Source organism: Pinus tabuliformis, chromosome 7 (assembly GCF_031772625.1).
Source record: "Pinus tabuliformis cultivar Carrire ecotype Pingquan chromosome 7, CPIR1, whole genome shotgun sequence".
In the NCBI taxonomy this organism is placed as follows: domain Eukaryota; kingdom Viridiplantae; phylum Streptophyta; class Pinopsida; order Pinales; family Pinaceae; genus Pinus; species Pinus tabuliformis.
In genome coordinates this window covers 591,731,069-591,755,109 of record NC_142293.1, presented here as the reverse complement: position 1 = coordinate 591,755,109, position 24,041 = coordinate 591,731,069, and positions in this window count along the sequence as shown.

The window sequence follows — 24,041 nt, the reverse complement described above, 5'->3', positions numbered from 1 at the left end:
ACCATTGTCAATTCAGGAAAACCTCCATGCCAATGAAAACACAACCAAATAATCACATGTGTATTCCATGCATCCAAAAATCAACAAGGAGATCATACATGCAACCTATTACCTACAAGGAAATATAGTTATAGTTGTTGATACACATGTTCCCTTGCACTTTCCCTCTCTCCTTTTACCTTCTTTCTCTAAATCCAAGTGAATAATAGAGTGCTCCAAGCATGCTCTAAGTGTGCAAGAGTATGAGAGAGTCATAGAATAAAAGGGAGCTCCAAAACTTAACTGACAAAAGCTAACAATTGATTCTATAAAGCCTTTTTATTCCTTCAGGCCTCTATTCTCTTCATTTTCCTTCAATTTTCCTCTCATGTAAATTTGTGACCCTTCATCTCCCTTTTCTCAAATTTTCTTTTATTTTCATAAATAAATGTCTCTTTTCTTTTGCCAATGCCTTTGTCAATTTCCTTAGCCATAAATAAACCGAGAGTGACACCCACTAGGATGTTTTTCCAAACATCCATCTTGGAATACATGTCCCATGACCTTGGTCTTATTTTTTTTTACATGGAAAATCAACCAAGGGTTGTTACAAACCCCTCCCCCTTGGGGGAACACCATCGTTGGTGTTCTATGACCAGAAAATTGTTGGAAAAAAACACACTACCTATGGAGCTTTATAACCCATCTTGTTGCAATATTTACAATGACCACTACTGAAAACATGACAATCATACCATTTACTAGAGATTTATAACACAACTCATTACAGTATTTACAATAACAACCATATATACACTCATTCACATTTGCTTCAACCAAAACATAATGATACTATCTATGGAGCTTTATAACAACATCTTGATACAGTATTTACAATAACACACACATATACATATGCATATTTTCTCTAACCAAGAAATACAAGGATATGGTACTTGTATCAATCAACAAGATAATCCAAAGGCTCACACCTCCACCCTCAAAAGTAGTACCAGAATTTACCTCCTTCTGAGGAAGTCTAGAATCCACCACCAAAGTCAAACCTGCATCTAATGTCTAGTGCTACGATCCTCACACTATTTTCCCTTTCAGTGAATAGTTACCAGCTCATTATTCCAGGGCCCACTCCCAATGTGCTTCTAATTCCATTTGGAAATGCTATTGACCAAAACAAATTGATTCCTTGACCTTCCCTTCTCTGCTACACAGTACCTCAGGTGATCCGGTCACCCCCTTCCATGCAGTCATAGACCTTCCAAGTTGTGCTAGCATATCCTTCTCTACTACACAGCCTCTCGTGTGATCCAACCCTTAGCAAGGTTTCCTCGCATCGGAAGGTTAAAAAACCAAGGTATATCACTGCCTCAAAACCTTCATATTGTTCATACCATGCTTATGGAAATCAATGGACATTATTGGGTACCAATGTCCCACAACAACCCTACTCCTGAATTCTTTACTAGAAAATTGCTACATGTTCCAATTTCATTTGATGATGCTACTAATTCTTGTAGTCAGTTTCAACCACCTAAGCCAATAATTTTCCATGCTTTCCTGTACTAATCACATAATTTCCATTATATGCAAAAGGAATTGAAATAAATTTGAATCATACATCATTGGTAGCCTATCAATAAGGTACACTGGTAATTTTTTTTACTTCTTGTTACAACAAGTCAAACTAACTCTTCGATCAAATCATCATATATAAACATATCACATCCGGTTAACTCAAAATGAAACCATCATAAAACATAATCATAGATCACATGTAACCATCATAAATAAGATTCATAGATCACATACATAATTAAAACTGAAATAAAATATTGATATGTATCTTTCAATCAGTTCTTTGCTTCTACCTTTGTTCTTTGTCCCTTCCATAGACACACTGGATTAATTGCCACACCTAGCAAGCACCCAATGCCTTTTATTATCTTCAATCATGTACACATGCCACAATGTACATCACACGCATACATCCACACACGGCGTACAAAACCACACAATACATGCACCTACACCCGACATACAACAAAACACATACAACTACACTCGGTGTACTACACCGGTGTACAACACTACACATATGTTGGAAATACTAAGAAGGGGGGTGAATCAGTATTCCTTAGCAATCATCACTTTTAAATATTTTCAGAGCATTAGTTAATCTTCAATTATTATTAATGTTTATGCAATAATAACACTAAAGAAAATAACACAGTAGGAAAAATAATTTTAGGTGGAAAACCCCCTTCGAGCCAAAAACTACCGAACACTTTTCTAATAAATTCTTTAATCTTAATCCCGAACTGAAATGAAAGCAACAACTTCCTAGAATTTTAGAAAAGCTTTCTTCTCCAACTCCCACTGGAAGGATGCCCCAACGCCTTGGTTTCTTCAATAATCAGCTGAATGGATGCCCCAACACCCTATTGAGCCACAACTCGCCCTAGCTACACCCTGCCAACCTGAAGTGTTCACAGGCCCCAACCTGTAGGCGACTTCATTCACCTGCCTAGCACCACACTACCACCCTATAAATACAAACATTAAATACAAAAGTGTGGACTCCCGTATCAGGGACAATGATCCACGATACAATATGATTTACAATGATTTTAACCAAACACCCAATCACACTATGACCTGCAACCCAACCATGACATCATCCCAACAGAGACTCCTATACCTCTCAATAATGCCTTTTAGACTCTAGGCAGATTGAATCTTTTACAATAATGACACTTCCAATGATGACACTTTTACAAATGACTCTTTTACAACTTTACAATGATGAATCTTGGCCTTGACACTTCTTCACAATATACAGATGGCTTTCATATCTTCAAAGGATGTCCCGTTGCAATGCTTCCCTTGATTTGATACTTTTGCTCTTGAATTCTTGCTTGAATTTGTACTTGAATCTTCTTCTACCTGCATGCAAAATTTGTGGCGAAACTAATCCCAAAACAAAACAAAATACCCTTCAACTTACCTCTGCTTGCAAAACACATGTAAGTGCATAATAGTGAATAAATACAAATTAAAATTACAATGCGTACCTGAAGTGTGCTTGTCACTTTTTTTGTTGACTTGTTGCAGCAGCAGACAAAGACTCCCACTCTTGATATAGGCCTGGACTCTACGCAAGACTATATCCAAAACTGACCTAAAGATATATACAATAAAAACTGATGACAGACCCTAGACTTGTGATGGACCAAGTTCTAAGTACAAAAACATAGACAATTCTATCAACTATGACAAAACAAGTAACATGAACTTGTAACATCATATATATTTATCAAACTTGGTGTAGCATCAAGAATATGTAGCATAAAATGTGTAGTATCAAGAATAGGACATCCGGAAACTATATTGTGACATATAGAGACATAGAGATATAACCGAGACACTGTATATAGTTACGTTGTCATGCAAAATCATATGCCAAAGATGATACTCAAAATTTAAATGTAAACACTAATCATACATACCTTGTTGAAGGAGACTTACCCTTGACTTTTGATGTGTGGTCCTTACTGCAGTGATTCTTGAATGCATGCTTTTTCTTTCCTTCTAGGAGCTCGATATTGAATCTGTTGTATCTATGAAATTTCGGATCTCCAGGGTATGAAATTTAGTCTTGTCGTATCCCTTTGATACCTCTTTCCAACCCCATAAGTCTGATCAAGAGTGGATTCTTCAAGAAAGAGTTATGCCCAATCTCCCACGATGACTTGATTATAGATTGGTTCAGTAGAGCGAACTCGTACGAAGTGTCACATGTCACTATTGAGATCTTCAGTCCTAACTACGCTTCTCAACAAACTACATTCCGTCCTCTTTCTATGACTATTTATGAAATTTGAATCCAATGCTCAGAGAGAAACTTATGACAATTTTCCCAATGTCACCTGTTTGACATGGAATTCGGGAGCCTACAAAACCCTAAATTCCTCAGATCATATCTCCGAAAATATAGAGAAACAAGATCTGAAATTTGTTCACGAGGTTCATAAATATTTCTGCTCAAATGGGTTTTAATTTCAGCATCTGAAGATTCGTAGAACAAAACTTATAGTTAAAATTCATGATGACCTGTTTGAAGCCACAAAATCCCTACTAGAGGAGGATATGAGGGTCATTATTTATATGAATGTCTTGAGTTGAGAGGGTCCTCAATTAGTGAACATTTGAGGGATTTAGGAGCAAAATAACATTATTAATTATTGATTATTCAATTACCACGACCAATTATGAGTGCCATGCCACAACCCCATAGGGTTTTAGCCCACTAATTGGGGTTACTAATTTCAAACACAAATAAATCTTAAACTGTGAAGAACTGGGAGGCATAGCAGATATCAACAGAAACATATTGACGAGTAGAATCCATATAGAAGATCCTTGAATCAGAATAGAGAAATTTGTCAACTCAAAATTCACATGCAAGATCGGGGTAGCCTTTAGTGCTGCCTGGGTTGACATCAATGACAACGACTGATCAACAATCTCCACTTTGGCATTGATGGAAACACAAGTACTCCCCCTGTGATCATGACACCTCTTCCTACTTCCTTCTCTCCCCCTTTCTCATCAATAGCTACCCCTGATAAACAGCCATCCTGTGGACCTGTACACACCTCCACTCCCCCTTTCTACTTGAGTAGATAAGAGAAAGAATCTAATGAAAACTTGGGAGAATCCAAAAATTTTGGCAAAGATACTCAAATGATTCACGAGATAATGGTTTGGTAAAGATGCCAGAAATTTGTTCCTTTGTGCCAACATATTCAAGCTTGATATTCTTTTCAACGACCTTCTATCTAACAAAATGATATTTAATTGGAATGTGCTTCGTTTTGGAATGCATCACAGGATTATTGGAGATATTGATGGTGCTGGTGTTATCATAAAATATGGGAATAGGCTCATTGAACTTGAATTGAAGATCTTGCAAAGTTTTCTTCATCCAAATAACTTGAGCACAACAAGTTGTTGTCGCGACATATTCTACTTCTGTTGTGGATAAAGACATTGAAGATTTATTTTTACTTAACTATGAAACAAGACAACCACCTATATAGAATGCTGCTCCACTGGTACTCTTACAATCACCAACACTTCCTGCCCAATCTGCATATGTATAAGCTTGGATGACCAAATCATTTTCTTGGGGATATCATAGACCATATTCCGTTGTGCCCTTAAGATACCGAATAATTTTTTTGATGGCAATAATATGAGATTATTTTTGTGCCGCTTGGAATCTTGCTACTTGTCCAACTGCCTACATCACATCAAGCTGGGAGGTTGTCACATATAAGAGACTACAAATGTTCGATCTATACAACCTTTGGTCCACATCCTTTGATGATTTTTCTAAGCTTAACTTGCAACATGTTACCATGGGGGTAAGGACTATCTTGTAATCTTTCATCTGGAATTTCTTGAGCATTTATTTGATGTACTTGGTTTGATATATGAATATTCCTTTATCCTGCTAAGAAATCTAAAGACCTAAAAAGTATTTCAGTTCACCAATCATAGACATTTCAAACTCACTCTGCAATTTTGTGGAAAAGTCTTTACTTAATATGTCATCACTACTTCCAAAGATTATATCATCCACATATACTTCGATAATTGTTAGGTTATCTCGATCCACTTTCACATAAAGATTGTTGTCAACACTTCCTTTCTTGAAACCCTGTTGATGTAGATATCAGTCAAGATGAGCATACCAAGACCTAGGATCTTGATTGAGACCATATAGAGCCTTCTTTAATCTGCAGACATAGTCTTCTTTGTCACAGAGCAGAAAACCTTCGGGTTGTTCAATGTAAACTTCTTCCTCCAATTCACCATTTAGAAAATCTAACTTAACATCCATTTGGTAGACCTTGATTTTTCTCGAGCAAGCATAAGCGAGAAACATCCTGATAGCTTCCATTCTAGCAATGGGAGCAAATGTTTCCTCAAAATCGATTCCTTCAACCTGTGCATATCATTTGTAGACTAAGCTTGCCTTGTAACCTGTAATCCTTCAACTGTTTTTCTCTCCCTGAACCTGTAATGGAACTTCCATCTTGTTCAAACTACCTTCCTCTCAATCATAGACTTGTGCCATATATTGTTGCATAGACTCCTCCTCTACAAACATTAAGGAGTCAACAATCCAAATTGTTCAAAATAGTGAATCACCTAACGGGCCATCTTGACTTGAGTCATTATCTGAAGAAACTACTAATTCCTCGTGACCTTTTGTGAAAATGCTACTCAAAAAACTACAGTTCGTTCTCTTTTGTGACTATTTACGAAATTTGAATCCAATGCTCAAAGAGAAAGTTATGACGATTTTCCCAACGTCACTTGTTTGACATGGAATTCGAGAGCCTGCAAAAACCCTAACTTCCTTAGATCATATCTCCGAAAGTATAGCGAACCAAGATCTGAAAGTAGGTCAAGAGTTTCATCAAGACTTCGGCTCAAATGGGTTTTAATTTCAACTTTTGAAGCTTCGCATAAAAAAAGTTATAGAGAAAATTCCATGATGGCCTGTTTGAAGCCACAAAATCCCTACTATAGGAGGATATGAGGGTCATTATTTATATGAATGTCTTGAGTTGAGAGGGTCCTCAACAAGTGAACGTTGGAGGGATTTTAGGAAAAGAAACGTTATTAATTATTGACTATTCAATGACCACAACCAATTATGAGCGTCATGCCATAACCCCATATGGTTTTAGCCCACTAACTGGGGTTACTAACTTCAAAAGCAAATAACTCTCAAACCATGAAGAATTGGGAGGCATACCATATATCAACGGAAACATATCGACGAGTAGAATCCATATAGAATATCCTTGACTCATAATAGAGTAAGTTTCCAAGTCAAAATGCCCATGCAAGATCGGGGTAGCCCCTTGTGCTGCTTGGGTTGACATCAATGACAACCACTGATCAACAACATACACCTATACCTGATGTACAAAACAACACATACACGTACACCTAGTGTAAAACACAACACATATGTGTACACAATGAATACGCATGGCATGATATAACAACTACACAATACACATAACATAGTACCACAAATGCACAACACAACGTGTACGACATGTACACAATACCACATGTACACAGAACCACCTACACAATGTTTACACAACACCATATGTACATAGAACCACCTACATAAGGTGTACACAAAACTACAATGTGTATCCCACTGCCAACTGGGGCATGTATTATTTGACATGTCTAGGGGTCCCTGCACTACAATGCCCCTGATTAATAATATCACACCATCAATAGGATACCAACTCATGATCTCCCGCCAATCTAATGAATGAACACCTATGCAAGGAATAAGTCTACTAGGATGGTATTGGTCCATGTTGAACTCATGAAGCTCTTCCCCGTCAACCAACAAAATATGTCTAAGAAATCTTACTCCTCTCCCTATAATGGTCAAAAGTGGCCAAGTTGTTTTGCAAGGCGTATCTATGTACTCCTGGAGAGGGTTGCTTCCGAAAAATGTTGCAACTTTGTTGGCTCCCACTACATCTGTTTGCACCTCATCAATGGGTAGACCCAAAGATGGATGGACTACCATCTCCATTGTCTGATAGGAAACTTTATGCTCCTCCAGTCCACCAATCTCCTGCAAAACTATCTTGTCATAATCCAGCACCTCCCAACAACAAGTGTCTGCAAGTACTATAACTTTGTTGGTTGTCTGTGTATATGTCTTCTCCTCACCAATGGTTGGTCACTCATCCTCCTCCAATATGGGCTCAAAATGAGCCACTAACTGACTCTCCACAAAAGGGTCATCATGCATATTGTGCATATCATCCTCCTCAGTTGACTCATGCTCCACCATATGTTACTCATGTTGAATCATAACTGGTGACTCATCATCCTAAATGTCTCCCATAGGGTCCACTAACTGCTCACCATACACACCAGAATATAAATTTGGTCAGTTTTCAAAAGCTCCACATGACTACTCATGCTCCTTAGAGGCATCCTCGTATGACCCCATGGACTCATCCATAAAAGCAGAATCCTTACTCTGAAAGTCAAAAGGGATCTCCTCCTACTCTACCCCTGTCATCTCATCTGCATCACTCAAGCATGAGTGGTCATGTCCCCAAGGTTCTTTGCAGATGAAGCAAAGACCCTTCCTCCTCATATCATTCCTTCTACATGGTTGGTCACCATAAATCCACTGCAACTCCTCCTGGGTCAACGGTCTCCTGAACAGTCCAATGTTTTGCTCAACTAACATTTCAGCTAGTTCATAACGTGAAACCAATTGTTCCTCACTCCAAATGGCCAACAAAAAGAGACTGCAACCTCCTGCAAATGGCATCATGGCCTCCCATGCATGTGTGTTATCATTGTATCAGGATTATGTTTCCTAATTTTGAAAAAGCATTGGAACATATGTAGGATCAATTCGTCACATCCCAACTTAAACATGAGGTCATAAGATCTAACCAAGGCCATGACTTCTAGAATATTTATCCTCTTCCCAAAGGTAGGACCCTCACTATTATCCAAACCCTGAAAGGTCTCCACTATCAGTTTGAAGACTCTCCTCATAAGGCCATCACTATGAGGAGGTATAGGTGTGGTCAACATCATGATACTACTAAGACAAGAAGGAACTAGAAGTTTGACTCCTATACAAGGGTGCTCCAAATACTTGTGTTATACTAAGGCAAACATGGTTGGTTTGAGAGACCAAAATAAGTTTTTCCCATATGACTGATGCTCCTTGGAGAGGAGTGAAGCTAATTATTCTAGTTTGAGAAAGGATTTTTTTGTAACCCCCATGCATCTCAAATATTTCCCAAGTGTAAAGATTGTGTATCCCAACTCATGTTCCTTTTGTGGTTTCTCTTTCCATAGCATAGTAAGTATTCTCTTGTAAAAGGATTTGTTGATGGTTGTTGCTAGTTTATTAACAGATTTTATGAAGGCCTTATCCATGTTTTTGCTCAATAGTGGAAATACATTAAATTGTTTTTACATCACTATGACAGACAACATGATAGAAGTATATAATAATTGACCAGCCGACTATAGACTTCTTGTGGCATAAGTCTCACTCACTCATGATATACAATAATCAAACCAACAACATACATGCATCATACTAACAACATCAACAACATTGTCATTACCAATTCCTGGAAAAATGTCATAACTCACCCTAGTAGTACATAGACGGCGAAATCTCTCAACCTATTCTCTATCAGCCGCAACAAAACACAATGATATACTAGAAACACTTTTTCTCATTCTCAATGGACAAAAAATCAACAGAAATACTAATTCACCAAACCTCTGGACACTTAAAACCCAACAAGAAACTATTGCATTTTTAAAGATTCTTAGATGGGGTTTTACAAGTTTATTTATGACCACATGTTCTTAGTTTCTTCAAAGGACTACCCAGAATTTTTTTAAATTCACTCAGTTCTAAAGATATCTTAAAAGGGAATGATTTTTCATAAATATACCCACCGTTGCCAGCTTCTAGAAAATTATATGAGTAGAGTAGATATATACAGTGCAAATAAACCTCATGTAACTGATGTTAAAATCGGCTAGTATGCTATCACAAACATAGTGCCAATTTGTCTTCTATAAATGGGTAGTTACAGGTATCTAGAAGGTGATATCAGCTGCTACAGGCATGTCTCCAGGAGAAGCTTCAGATCTGTGTTGTGTTAATTTTAGGTATGTTCTATGCTTAGATAAATTTACTTCAATTTTTCATTTTAGCCCAATGACAATATTCATATTAGCAATCAGATCAGCATGATAGTAAAGTGCAGATAGAACATAAACATAAGCAGCAAAAGACAAGCCAAGACAAGAGGACACAAGATGTGGCACCAATCAGGGACAAACCCCAACGTGGGGAAAGCCTTAATCAATTCTTCTTATATTCTTCAATAGTTCAGTAGAGAGAGAGATAGTACAAATGCATTTGAATTCAACCCTTGAATTGCCAAAATAAGAGATCAGACATCAGCGATCTTCATCATGAAGATGACATAATGAGGTTGTAGATCTGATGACAAGGACTGCAGTTCTGAACTCTGGTGAAGGCATACTTATCATTCCTCATTCTTCAACTGATTCTCCAAGGTGGTTCCATCACCATGTTGCACCTTGCTAGCTGACTAATCTTCAACGCAGTAATACTAACCCATGATAATAGCTATGTCCATCTCATCTTGCAACAACATCATACAACCCTCCAATAGTGATCAAGATAGCCTTAGATCTCAGCAAAATTATCTCACAAGACAACTCCTAGATTATGCTGAAGATCTGGGCATATATAGGTCCTCATACACTCATTTGAAATACTTGATTGTGGTGTTATGGCCTGTGGCCTAACACACAGTCCTTAGGTAGCATATTCATTATTTCTTGTCCCTTCTCATAGTGAACCAATCAACCTTTAAACAACAGAGGTTTCCACACTACTAGATGCTGATATATGGCTCCTTTTAATGCTACGAATAGGGCTCTTTAGGGCTTCCTGTGTAGCATATTGTAGTTCCTTAGACAGTTGATGAATCACACAACAAACTGTGGTTAGATTGACAGCGTAATACATCTCCCTTTTTGTCTACAGCCAGATCTCCTGACTGCTTCTAAGGCTTCATGACCTTCCACTAAATAGTGTATAGAACTCTTCTCAATACAATGGATAGAGTCTCCATTATGACATCAGATTAGGACCTTTAAGGATTGTGGATTAGGAGCTTCTCAAACATTAAATCAAGGCTCTCTTTTGCTGCGTTTTAGGGTCTCTTGTGACAACAAATTAGGTCCCTTCATGACCTGCGACTAGGGAATTTAGGACAGCGTGTGAGGGCTTTTCCTTCAGCTATGTGTCGGCCTTTTTTTACTGTGGATAGGGCTCCCTCTAGGACTCCTTAGATCTGCATTGAAGCTCCCTTAGACTAGAGATCCTTTTCTTGACAACGTTGAGGGCTTACACTTCAATGCCCTTCTTGACTGCGGCTAGGGCTCGTTTACCTGCAGCTAGGGTATCTCCAAGACTCCTCCTTTACGATTGCGTAGAAGGAATCCCCTTATAGTGGATTAGGGTCTCTTCTAGACCTACATTTAGAGCCTATCCTTACTTCATTATAGAATCCTCCTTGACTGCGTTAAAGCCTCTCTTTCATGACTGCATCTAGATCTCATTAGGGCAGCGTATTCTCCTCAAACAAGTGGAGAGAGATCACAAGAGAGATGTGTCTAAATGACTTGAAGAACTCTTTTATTTATGGTGCAACGTTGAGGTTGAGTGGGGGTAATTTGGTTGTTGGATGACCTTAACAAATTGTCACATAACACAAATAAATTTGTATCTCCATGAATACATTTCGGAATCGGATGATCTTTAGATCAATCCTACACCTATAAAAAATATTCGACCCCTTTTAATAATGATTTGGACAACTCTTTTAATGTTTCAGCTCCTTTTAAAATTATGAACTTCGGCCTTGTCTAAAACTTATGATCTTCAGCAACATAATATTCCACTTCCCATAAAAAAATTAATACAGCGTCAATTTTGGTTTCATAACATTTTTTAATTCTTGGCCCCTTTGACGGATTCTCAGTTTTTTGAATAATATGCCATGGCTACAATAATAATTTCAACCAATGTAGCTTCCAACCCATTCAATATAAACCCTCAGGTTGGCATGAACACTAGCTCGGATACCACTCTAATATCCCTTTCAAGATATTTTACAGATTTTGCAAAAAATTAATTCAACCAAAATTTCTCCATAAAATTATGATTCAATTTACAGAAGATTTCCATGTAAAATAGAACAAGAGAAAGCATGCAATTCAATCATACAATGGGAAAAAACGTCTCAACTTTATTATAATATACAAATTGGGGTTTTACATACTGAAATGACAAAATAACTGATATAGCTGAGATCAAACTAGCCTCAAGGATCTGCACCAATGTTTCACGGGCCCTCCACCAAAACTAAACTACCACTGCCACTGCTAAGTTGTCCTGTGAATTCTAGATGAATCCACCAGTGGGAGATGGGTACTTGCCCAATCTCACTAAATCACCCAAGGGTTTCCGTCTTGGGGCTACCAAGGAAGTAGAGAACCAGATTCTCAACCTCTCATACAAGAAGAAATATCAAATCTGAGATGTCCTTCAATAGCCTCCTCCTCCTCTTTTATAGATCTAATGGACCCCTCTAGAACCTCCTATTTTATTATTATTTTAATCATGGAGCACTTTTCCTTCTTTTATTTTAATTAAAATGTTCTTTTTAATGTGGGAAAAGGGTAAATTGGCCACCACGTCTCCTCCTGTCATTGAAACTCGCACCTGACCATCTCATCTTGTAGATCTTCTCGTTCTAGTTCCAACAAGATATTACACTAAGGTGTTATATCAAGTATTTGTGGTGAAGTAAAATTATAAGTATGGACACGAACGAATTCCTCTAGCCCAATAATGGGTCTAGCCACAACAGATACATTTTATGGAAGATTTCCTTAGGTTAGAATCAATCAAGAGGGCCTACCTCTTGGTCGCTTATCCTGCTTGATGATGTCCTCACTTGCTCACTCCAACAATCTCTCGCTTCCTTCTTTAAGATCCTGAAACAAGTAAACAACAACAAGATACAAACACAATAATAGAAAAATTGCAATTCAACCTACTTAACAAGTCAAGAAGCATTAAGACATGAATATGTAACATTACAAAACATGTAGGAAATCAATCGATAGTTGCATATATTAATATCAAAGAGAGATTACAACCATTCGTCTTGACGTCGTAGTCTTCCTCTGACAAGACCAGGTTCCCACACACTTCTACTAGCACTCATGATGGCTTCAAACAACAATATTTTAAAGGCTCTTCCCTTTAGGCTTCACTCCAAACCAAACACACTTCTCCCTCACACAACTAGATGGCTACAACTAGTAATAGCTTTCTTGTATAATCAAAATAGTATACTCACACTCAGCCAACACTCTAACTAGCATGTGCTTGGGAAGAAGGGAGGTTTATATAGGAAATATGGATGGGAGATGGATCCTATTCTCATGGGATAAGGACTTATCCCTTGAGGTAGTTCCATCATTATAAGGGAAAGGAGCCCAAACTATCATCATTGACTCCATCCGGCCAAACCATTTACCAGACTTCTGTTACGGAGCTTCTAGAGTTGGAAGCTTCGGCTCTAATTTAAAAAAAATTCCATAACAAGACCGTCGCAACTCGAACATAGCTCAGTCGCACCAGTCGGCATGGGGAATAGTGCTAATCTCTGCACATCAGTGCGGGGGAGACAAAGGTCGTGAGCACCAACCTTGTAAACTGGGCAAAACAGACGTTTTAGGGGAAATGGTGCAAAAGGGGAATGATTTGCTCACAAAGAGGGACATAATGGGAGTTTCTCCATGAAAGCAAAGCATGCGGGGTTCATTTTAGAGGTCCTCCAGAATCAAGGAACAGGGGGTACAGGGATAGTGACAAAATGTTGTGTAACAGATACCCCCTAAAGTGTGAAGGCCGAGCCGGAGTGAGGGATGAAATTCTTTATAAATCAGTGCAAGAAACTGGTCTGTCGTCAGAAAACCTGTAAGTAAGTACAGATACATATACATAAACTGAGATCTCTATCAAATGATACATGAATCATGGCATGGACGCAGCCATCTAGAGAATGATCATGTAAATGGATCCAGGTATGGGCACAACCATCTGTCAAAGAGGGTCGTAACAAAACCCAGGTATGGTCGCAGCCATCCAATAATGAGAAGGATCACATATGATAATTCATGGTTTGGTCACAGCCAGCCATCTGAAAGAGACATGCATATCATCACAATCATGTCACACCACTTCACAACCTGGACTTTTTGTGAGCTGAGTCCAAGGTCTTGCGCTCCAACATGACCCGATCAAAGTATAGATCCTAGCATGCGAATGGATGTGTTGACATCGAACATACTAGAAAGTCGCTTGATTACCAGTCAATGATTTAAACTATTTACAAGTGCGAGAGAAACCACAAATAATGACAATGGCCCTCAAGGTACTATCAGCACAATTCACGGAATGTGAATACAGGAACTGAAGTCGAACACTCGTGAAATCACTCGATTGAAATTCAATGATGTGAACTTTTCATCGAGTGCAAACAACTTGCCATTAAGGCATGCAAGCTCTAAGGTATTGGAAAGGAGTCTCTCGATCAACTTCCCAGATAATGATTTGATGTCGACGGAAAGCGACCGTGTCGAAGGAGGGCCATAATGAATCCCACATCATCGACACGAGACGAGAGGATGCAAAATGATTTTAGATGATACAGAAAAATAGAGGTAAGTGTAACTTCAGAAGGACAACTCTTGAACATACCAACGACACAACTGGAAGTTTGGAAGCTTTTGGATCCATGGGATCGGTGGTCATAATGACATGGCAAAGATCAAATGGAAGGCAAAAATGATCGGCCCAAACCCAGGAAGGTCAATGATACAAAGGAGGATGTCCCAACCTGACACGAAGCAAAGAGTGTCATGTTCAAGAGTAAGCTGCCAACACGACTCGATAGATTTCCAAATTTCCCCTGACCATTTTTGGCAAGTACCCCAACTATTTTTTAATCGCAAGCTTGAAGGGGATAGCATATGCTTGCACTGTAAGTTCATCCTTCAGACGAATCTGACCTAGTAAGTTTAACGAGCCCTAGGAAGGAGAAGCTTGTGTTCATCATGGTGACGAATCTGATGTCGTTTAATAGTTTAACAAGTCCGACAAAGGTGTAACTCGGTATCTTTTCCATGTTTAGAGAGTTTGAAAAAGACACATAAAAGAAAACTCCACATGGCCCCTTTTCATACATTTGTGTCTCTCAAGCCCAAAAAGGTAGAAAACAATACTTGAGAGAACCGCTTGACCATTTCCGTCAAGGACTACCTTTTTCGTAAATAGTGCCTCCCAGCCCGAAAAAGGGTAAACTTATACTGGGCGCACGTCATTTCGCATCCATTAACGAGTTCGAAACAATAAGGGCTCAACCATCTTTTCACTTTTAAAGGGTCGAAAAAGAGCTGAAAGCAGACCCCCCATTTTTGTTATTTTTAACGAGTCAAAAAGGGAAAAAAAAACACTCGGCAATCTTTTCATATGAGTTTAACGAGTCGAGAAAAGAGCTGAAATGTGACTCATCGTCATCGTCGAACATCCATCACTTGTTGCTACACAAGTAAGGAAAAGTGTATTATAGAGTCCTTGAGGTAAAAATAGGTCAAAAATATTTACAAAACCTAATATTTTCATGAAAAAATGAATAAAAAGGGGAAAAGTAAATACATTTTTACCATTTACCATTTTACCTTTGCAGTGAAAACTTTTTACCCACTTTTGCCCTAATTTTTCGGAGCAGATTACGAGAGATCCGGGAGGTCAATCAATGAGCCGTTAATTCCAGGTAACAGTCGAAGCCTTGAGCTCCATTTTCATGCTATTCATTTATGTTTTTAGCCATTTTTTAGGATTTTTAGGGAGGTTTTTGAGAAAAAAATTCACCCTTTGTCAACGCGATTTCCGGGCATGGGATCATGCCAGCCGAGGATGATTTGCATAACCATCCGCGCCGACCGGTGCGACTGTTTCTAAAACAGGCGCGCTGACGCCGTGGATAGGGAAAAACCATTTTTTTCTCAAGAACTGATCGTTAAAACTTGAATTTTATGTGCCAAAATTGATGATTGACTCAAATAAATGGCTTTTGTAGGAGAGAAGTTGCCGAAAATTGTGGATTGGAAGGAAAGAGAACACGAAGATGTTGACACCCAGGCATTGAATGATCCAAATTGCCTATTCACTTTGAGGGCTTGCGGGCTCCTCAAATTTTTCCTTACACCAGGGATGCGGGCCCAACCCGAGTTGCTTCAATACTTGATAAGCCTTTAGGACATCAATTGCAAGATTTTTGTCATTGGGGACTAGGCGCTAGAGTTGAAAAATTCAAATATCTACTTCATTACTGGACTGTCTCACAGAGGTGAGCCAATGAACTTGTATGGGTCACGTCCGTTCGAGGCAAGCATATCTTCCTTGCTTACCGAACACTGCCCTGAGGCCCTAAAATCAAAGAGTGGGAAGATAGAGATTTCCAGTGTGTGGGATCTGACACTGAGGGTGCTTCTGTTGACTATCAACAGAGTGGCGAGGTCCCAAGCAGAACATGAGACTAACAAGTCGAATTTCTTGTATGCTATTGACTACACAGCTCCTACGATCTTCAACTGGGCAGAGGCCATGAAGATAAACATCAAGCGCCAGTTGTACAAGGCCAAGGCATGGAACTTGAAGCAATTTGGCTTCGGATCAGTACTTGTGGCCTTCTTCCTAGAATGAGTGCCACTGTTCCAATATCAGTTGACTGAGGTCGATCCTCCTGCACCACGCAATCTGCGGATGGCCCGCTGGAGTCATTTGATGCCCAAGATCACTGGAGGTCAGCATATGTCATACTGACCAAAATTCTTCTCATGGTTACGATGACAGAAGATTGTCGTGGAGGACTGGCCGTATAGCAACATTGATTTCCGTGGAGATCCAGATATGCCTTTACCAGATGGAGAGGACTTTGATGACGAAGGTAAAAAAATCAAAACTTTTTGATTTTGATGTTTTTTAATTGTTTTTGGTATATGCATGCTTATAACATTTCTCTTGTTTATGCAAACGTTCAACCAGAGTGGTCGGTCGGGATGTCCCCGATAGCTAGGCACATCGCCCATCCTATTGATGTTGTCGCCCCTTATTAGGAAGGGAGCGATAACGAGGAGGAGATCACGAGGAACGTCGAGGGGTTGACTCATGGTATCCTGGAGTATGCTTAGATAGGAGACATGCCTCGAAGGTACGATAGGCACAGAGTGGGAGTCTCAGATCGGATCCACCGACTGTTGAGTCGGGTTGCATGAGCTATCTCATGCTACCATGACCACCGTGCTGAGTAGTTCCTAGGTCCCGTACTTACATATTTTTTGAGGCCTGCCTATCGCGAATGTACGAGGCCTGCGAGCCGCTAATGTTATTATAGACACACATATTATTTTTTGGGGTTCTGATGTATCAAAAATTCACACACACACACACATATATATATGTTATATTTTCCTATATACTATGGTACAAATGGTTTGTCTTATCTTTTACATGTTTTGTAAATGTCTATCCAACACATAATTACCTAATGCATATGTCAATGTATTCATGCATCTAGAAATATGATGATATGTAATATAATCAAAATGTCTTTCCAATAGACAGATACGGAGATACATTCGTAATATTTGAGGGTTCCTCACAGAATATTTCCCGTTGAGTTGAAGGACGACAAGCTGTGAATCCAGGTTGACAACCAATTCTCTAATGCCCAGAGCGATGGCTTCTGACAACAGTTCGATGATCACACTGTATTCAACAATGTTGTTGGTTGTACGACCCAGGAAGATACCTTAAAGGTCAATCAACTCACCGTTAGGGTCATAGATAGCCCATACCGCAGACGATAAGTTCCAGGTACTACAGCAAGCACCATCGGCGAAACCAATGAGAGGAGTTGCAGACATATGCAAAGCAATAAAAGCATAGTAAACAGGAAAGTTGTTTGAAAACTATCACACAAAACCACGCTATACAAAAATGAATCACACACTAATGTACATAAGTATCCATGCAAGATGACCTAAGCATAGTAATTTTTGAGGTAAATCCTGTTCTGGGGCTTATCAAGAGGATTTCCTTCATAATCAATAAGCTCATAGGCTCCTTTCTGCAAAACGCGTTTTACAATATAGGGCCCATGCCACATAGGTTCGAACTTGCCTACCCCCAACTTATCGTTAGCTTGGTCGTATAGCAGGACCAAATCACCCTCAGAGAAAGCGCGAGGGGAGATCGACTGATCGAAATGGGATTTGACCCATTTCTTTTGTGCTTCGATGACCAAGGCAGCGAGATGGCAAGTCTCATCCAGTCGTTCTAAATATAAGAGGTGTTCCTCTTGAGGTGATGTTTCGGGGAGGAGTTCAACGGCTAGATTGAGTGAAGGAATCTCACATTCGATCGGAAATGTTGCTTCCATACCATAGACCAGCTAGAAAGGTGTGAAACCAGTTGTGTCTTTGGTCAAAGTTTAGGTGGCCCACAGAGATGAAAAAAGCATGAGTTTCCAATTTGACTTGTGCCATTGGCCTGAGGGTAATATTGGATTGAGCCATCGTGGTGCAAGCCCAATGTAGATGTCAATTCTGCAATCATGTAATCTCTGAAATAGGAGCCATGGTCTGTGACAATGTCTTGGGGTACGTTGAACTTGGTAATAACACAGTTAAAAAGGAATTGAGCCGTCGTCTTACCATTTACAAAATATGTAGGCATCGCTTTGGCCCATTTGGTGAAATAATCCACAACGATGATAATATATCCATGCCCCCGACCGAATGAGGGTTACAGGTCATATAATCGATGCCCCATTTGGTAAAGGGACCAACGGTAATGACAGGGTGTAGGTGAGCGAGTGGGGCGCGTATCTTGCGTTGGTAAATTTGGCATTCGTGACACTTGCGGACAACAAGGATGCAGTCTTTGAAGATAGACGACCAAAAATAACTAACGTAAAGGATTTTCTGAGTTGTAGCATAACAAGACATATGACCACCACATGCCCCAGAGTGGCAATCATTGTGAGCTCTTTCAGCTTCCTCGATCGTGAGGCATCGGCGAAGAACAGAATCGACACCGACACGGTATAAAGTATCATCAATAATATGGTATGGTTGGGAATGATGTCGAATCCTTCGACAATCATCCTTGGTCAACGCAGACTGGAACGTGGAGGTTTGGAGATACACGATGATATCACCATACCATGGATCAAGGGTGCTAATCAGGAAAAGGGTCTCATCTGGAAGTTGTTCATCTGCACCAGTAGGGAGAGATTTGGAGGGAAGGGAACATAGCAATTTAGCGAAAACAAGTGACTTCTTAGATTTGGCCATAGTGAAGACCAAATCGAATTCTTACAGGATAACGATCCATTTAGAATACTTTTCCCCCAGCAACTGACGAGTCAGGATATAGGTCATAGGGTTGCATTCAGAAATCACTGTAGTCATACGTAAAAGGATATAGTGTTGAAAGCGTTGAACAACCTGAACGGCAGCCAAAGCCAACTTCTCGACATGTGCATAATGCATTTCAGTGTCGAGGAGATTCCGACTAAGGTAGTAGATCACATGTTCGCTACCTTCATCGTCGTCTTGGACCAAAACCATAGCAATGGTGCTAAGGGCCGCGGCTAGGTAAAGGAAGTAATATTGATAATAGTCTGGTGGATGAAACAGAGGAGCATTTATGAGGACGACCTTAAGATCATCAAAACAAATTTGGGCTACCTCGTCCCATGCAAAGCGCATTCCTTGTTTGAGTAACCGGGTAAATCCTGTGGCTAGCCCGGCATAGTTGGGTATTAAATGACGGAGAAAGTTGGCCTTTCCTTGCATACTCTAGAGTTGGTGTAGTGAAGATGGAGGGGGTAAATTTACAATGGCCTCAACTTTTAGCAGATCCAGGTGAATCTCGTCCTTGGAAACAATGAAGTCGAGGAGTCGTCCTGATTCCATGTAGAAAACACATTTTTGTGGATTTAACTGAATGTTATAGTGTCTACAACGTAGAAAAATCTGCCGAAGATGGTCTCGGTGATCTTGGCACTTACAAGAATGAGCAGGAAGGTCATCCAAGTAAGGCTGGACAATGTTGCGAATATCATGAAACGCATAGGACATTCCTGTTGAAACGTGGCTCCAACATTTTTAAGGCCAAAAGGGAGCTTCTTGTACACGAACGTACCCAATGGGCAAATAAAGTTTATCTTTTCTTGGTCAGTCGGTGCAATATTAATCTGGTTATAACTAGAAAAACTTTCCATAAAGGAAAAGATCTCGCTCCCGGCACATTCATCAATGATTTGATCAATGAAGGGAGTAGGATAGTTATCTTTAGGACAGGCACAATTAAGATCTCAATAATCCACGCAAACATGAATCGTGCCTTATTTTTTAGTCACGGGACAATATTGGACACCCAGTCTGTAAGGGGGATGGGATAGATGAACCCAACTTTGAGAAGCTTTTCGACTTCACCCTTAATAGCAGCGACCTTCCTAGGGTGCACCGGGCAAATCCATTGGTGAACGGGCTTCGCATGCGGATATGTTGCTATTTCATGCACCATAATGCTAGGATCGATGCTAGGAATTTCTTCATAATACCATGCAAATACATCACGAAATTCTTGAAATAGACAAGTATATGTCTTGATCTCATCCGGAGAACAAGATACCCCAATATGAACGTGTTCAATGACATCGGGTTTGATAGAAATGTCAATCGGCATCATTTGGGTAATATTACCCAAATTTCCTTCCGACCATACTTCATGAGTAACAGTTGGTGGCGGAAACGAAGAAGAGGACTCTTCGAAAGCGGTAGACATGACTGTCGGCGAGGCAGGAATGAGGATCGATGATGAGTATCGATCCATGGTGGTTCCTCAAGAGACATGATTTCCATGATACCTTCATCAGCAAGGAAGGTCTCAGCTAAGGGATCAGATGATTCCAAAGTGCCAAGCCAGGGGGATTGAGAGTACATATCAAGAGAGGTCTTTGACATATGAGAATCAGAGGATGCAGAGTTCGAAGCCGAAACAATTTCCACGTAATTGATTTCAGCGGGACTAAGCGTCATGACCTCACCCCAAGCATCAACAAGATTTGGTGCAGGTATGACCCAAGGATCAGATTTGACCGAGACCATGTTGACAGAGGCAATATGAGGAGGTGGAGTGGAAAAATTCCCATTAAGGCAGAATCTTTGAAGAGACCTACCCCCACACTCTCATATGGCGCACCAGAGTGCTTGACGTACGGAACATTGCCATTCAAGGAGGAAGAGGCAAAGAAAGACAGCTGATCAACGGTGACAATCTTCCATTGATGGGGAAAATGGATCACACGAAACAAATAGGAGGCCACGGCATGCATGGCATGAGTCCAACTTTGGCTGAGTAGAAGATTATAATTGAGATTGGTGTCAACAATCTCTACTTTGACTTGTACTGTCTTACCCTCCAGGGTGATGGCAAGGTTAGGTAAGACACCGAAGGGTCGCGAATCACGCCCATTGAAAGCTTCCAAAGTGTTCGGAGTCTGGTTCAACACATGGGAACTAATAGCCTTCCAACATGCAGTTGACATGATGCAGTTAGAAGCACCTTCATTGATGACAGTGTAGTGGATGGTATTCTTGTTAATGATTACCTGAATATGAAAGGCAATCTGATGAGGGAGCACTGGAACATGGTTCTCCAGATTGAAACAGATCAAATTAGAATCGGTGGGATCGATGCTCTCATTAGCTGACAGTAAAGACTTACACTGCGATGGGCAGCTTTGGAGTACCTCGAGAGCCGACATGGCTAATGACGCCTGAGCCAAATCCTCAACAATGTTTTAGTGTTGAACGGCTCGGGTGTTGGGATTATATGAGGATTTCCGCAACACACCTTGAGAGGGTGGCCGCGTAGCAGAATCAAAGTTAGGGCACTCGATTTGTAGAGGGCCAAAACTCGGGGTAGAATAAGAAGGTGCAGCTTCTTTTTCTCTCCCAACTGCCGAAGCTAGAGTTTGGTAATCTTTCGATTGGGCAGCCACATTAATGGGCGTGCTCATCATGAACACTTGAGATCCAAAGGAAGCAAATCGGGGTTGGTCTACCATTTGAGTCTACTGAGATGGAAATGGCCGTTTAAGGACAGCAAGGGTCCCTTTGAGCAGGCAACTAACTTCAGATCGTCATGGACAATCCTTAGTATAGTGATCCTCCTCGTAAATCAGCCAGGGATACTTAGGTTTCTGTTGCGAAGATTCACCAGTAGACGATTTGGGAGGACCCTATTTCGAGACATCGGCTTTAGCTTTGCCTTTTCCTTTCTTTTTTCCTTTCGAGGAATTTTCCGCTGCAGTAAACTAGACAGCATGGACCTCTGAGGTTTTACCAGGGCCTGGCAGGTTTTGAGATGAACTATTAGAAGCAGCATTCGAGACCGACTTTTGTTTGGAAGAATTTTTAGCAGGGGTCTGGGATACTGAACCAATAACTCCATCAATGGGAGGAACAGCTAGTGACTTTGATGCTGCGGGATTGGATGATGGCCATGGAGCACTGGGTAACAACGCATATAAGGTGCCAAACTGAGAGTAGACCAGATCCAAGTACTGGGCACGAATAATGGCTTGCTCTTCAGTGACTCATCCACCCATAGTTATATCGCAAGCAATTGGGGCTACGAATGATTTCGTAAACCATTCAGTGAGCAACTGATCATCTATTTCGAACTTGATCAGGTGACGTCTACATCTCCATTCATGGATATGATTATAGATGTGCGTCATTGGGTCTTTCTTAAGCGATGTGAGCAAATAGGTGTCAATTTCATAACGAACTGGCAACTGAAAATGCATGAGGAAAGCCGTGGCTAATGAATTGAAGTCATGGAAAGTACTTTGAGGTAGCTCAATGTAACATTTCACTACAGCACCCGTGAGGGTCTATTGGAAAAGACGAAGACGAATGGAATTGTCCACGTATGAGTTCGATGAGCACCAGAGGTGACATGTCATCACATGGGCCTGAGGATCTTCTTTAACTTTTCCATCGAACTTTGGGCAATCACTTGGTATCTTGGATGACACAGAAGGCCAGTATGGCAAATGAAGGATCAGATCATTCATAAGATGTGATACATCTAACAACTCAAGTGTAGCCAAGAAAGGTAATTAAGTGTTAAAAGTCATGGGAGGTCGATAAGCGGGCCCATAGGGAAGAGCCTGTTGGGTTGTGTTATATTGTTTCCACGATTATCCCACGTAGTTAACCGGGGGGGCGGAGCCCCCCCTTTGTTGTGTCGATTGCATAGCAGGGGGTCACAGGGGGTTTGAGGGGTGTAGGTAACCCCCCTCTATGGGATCCGAGGCAGTGCCCCAGAAAATTTTGTTTTTGGACCCTATATTAGGTTGGGCGGACCTACCTATGGTTTTGTGCATGATTTTCGCACATGGTTTTAGACGCGATGGTTTTCGGTCCATGGTGTTGGATGCTTTAGCATGTATAAATATGTATTGTAACATTTAAAGGAAAATAATGAAAAATCAAGCTGGTAGTCCCAGTTTTGGGATCCAAGGGAAAATATTTGTGTATATGTGTTTTATGTGTTATGCTCTTACATTGTTTATTTTTTGTGTTTTAGAATTCGTATGCAGGTAATTTCTGTACAGGGTTAAAACCTACATTTGGTATCAGAGCTGTTTTGGCTTCAAGGGGACACCTTTGTTGCTGAGGGGTTTTGCTCGGGCCTATGGTATACCCTGTTCAGTGGGAGATCTGTGAGATCGATTCTGGTGCTGAAAGAAGATGGCAAGCAGTGGAAAGATAGAGATCAAGAAATTTAATGGTCAGAGTTTTGAGTTGTGGAAACTCAAGATGGAGGATTTGTTGGTGGATAAAGATTACTGGATCACGGTAGATTTGGGTACTAAACCAACAGGAGTGTCCGATGAGGAATGGAAGAATTTGGATCGGAAGGAAAAGAGCACAATACGATTGTGTGTCTCAGATTCAATATTGTTTAATGTATCAGGGGAAGCTATGACGAAGGCTTTGTGGGACAAGTTAGGGACATTGTACCAATCTAAGTCTCTGGTGAATAAACTGTTCCTACGGAAAAAGCTGTATAACCTGAAGATGAAAGATGGAGACTCGGTGACAGAGCATCTGAACGCATTTAATACTGTGGTAAGTCAGTTATTATTTGTTGATATTAAAATTTTAGATGAAGATAAGTG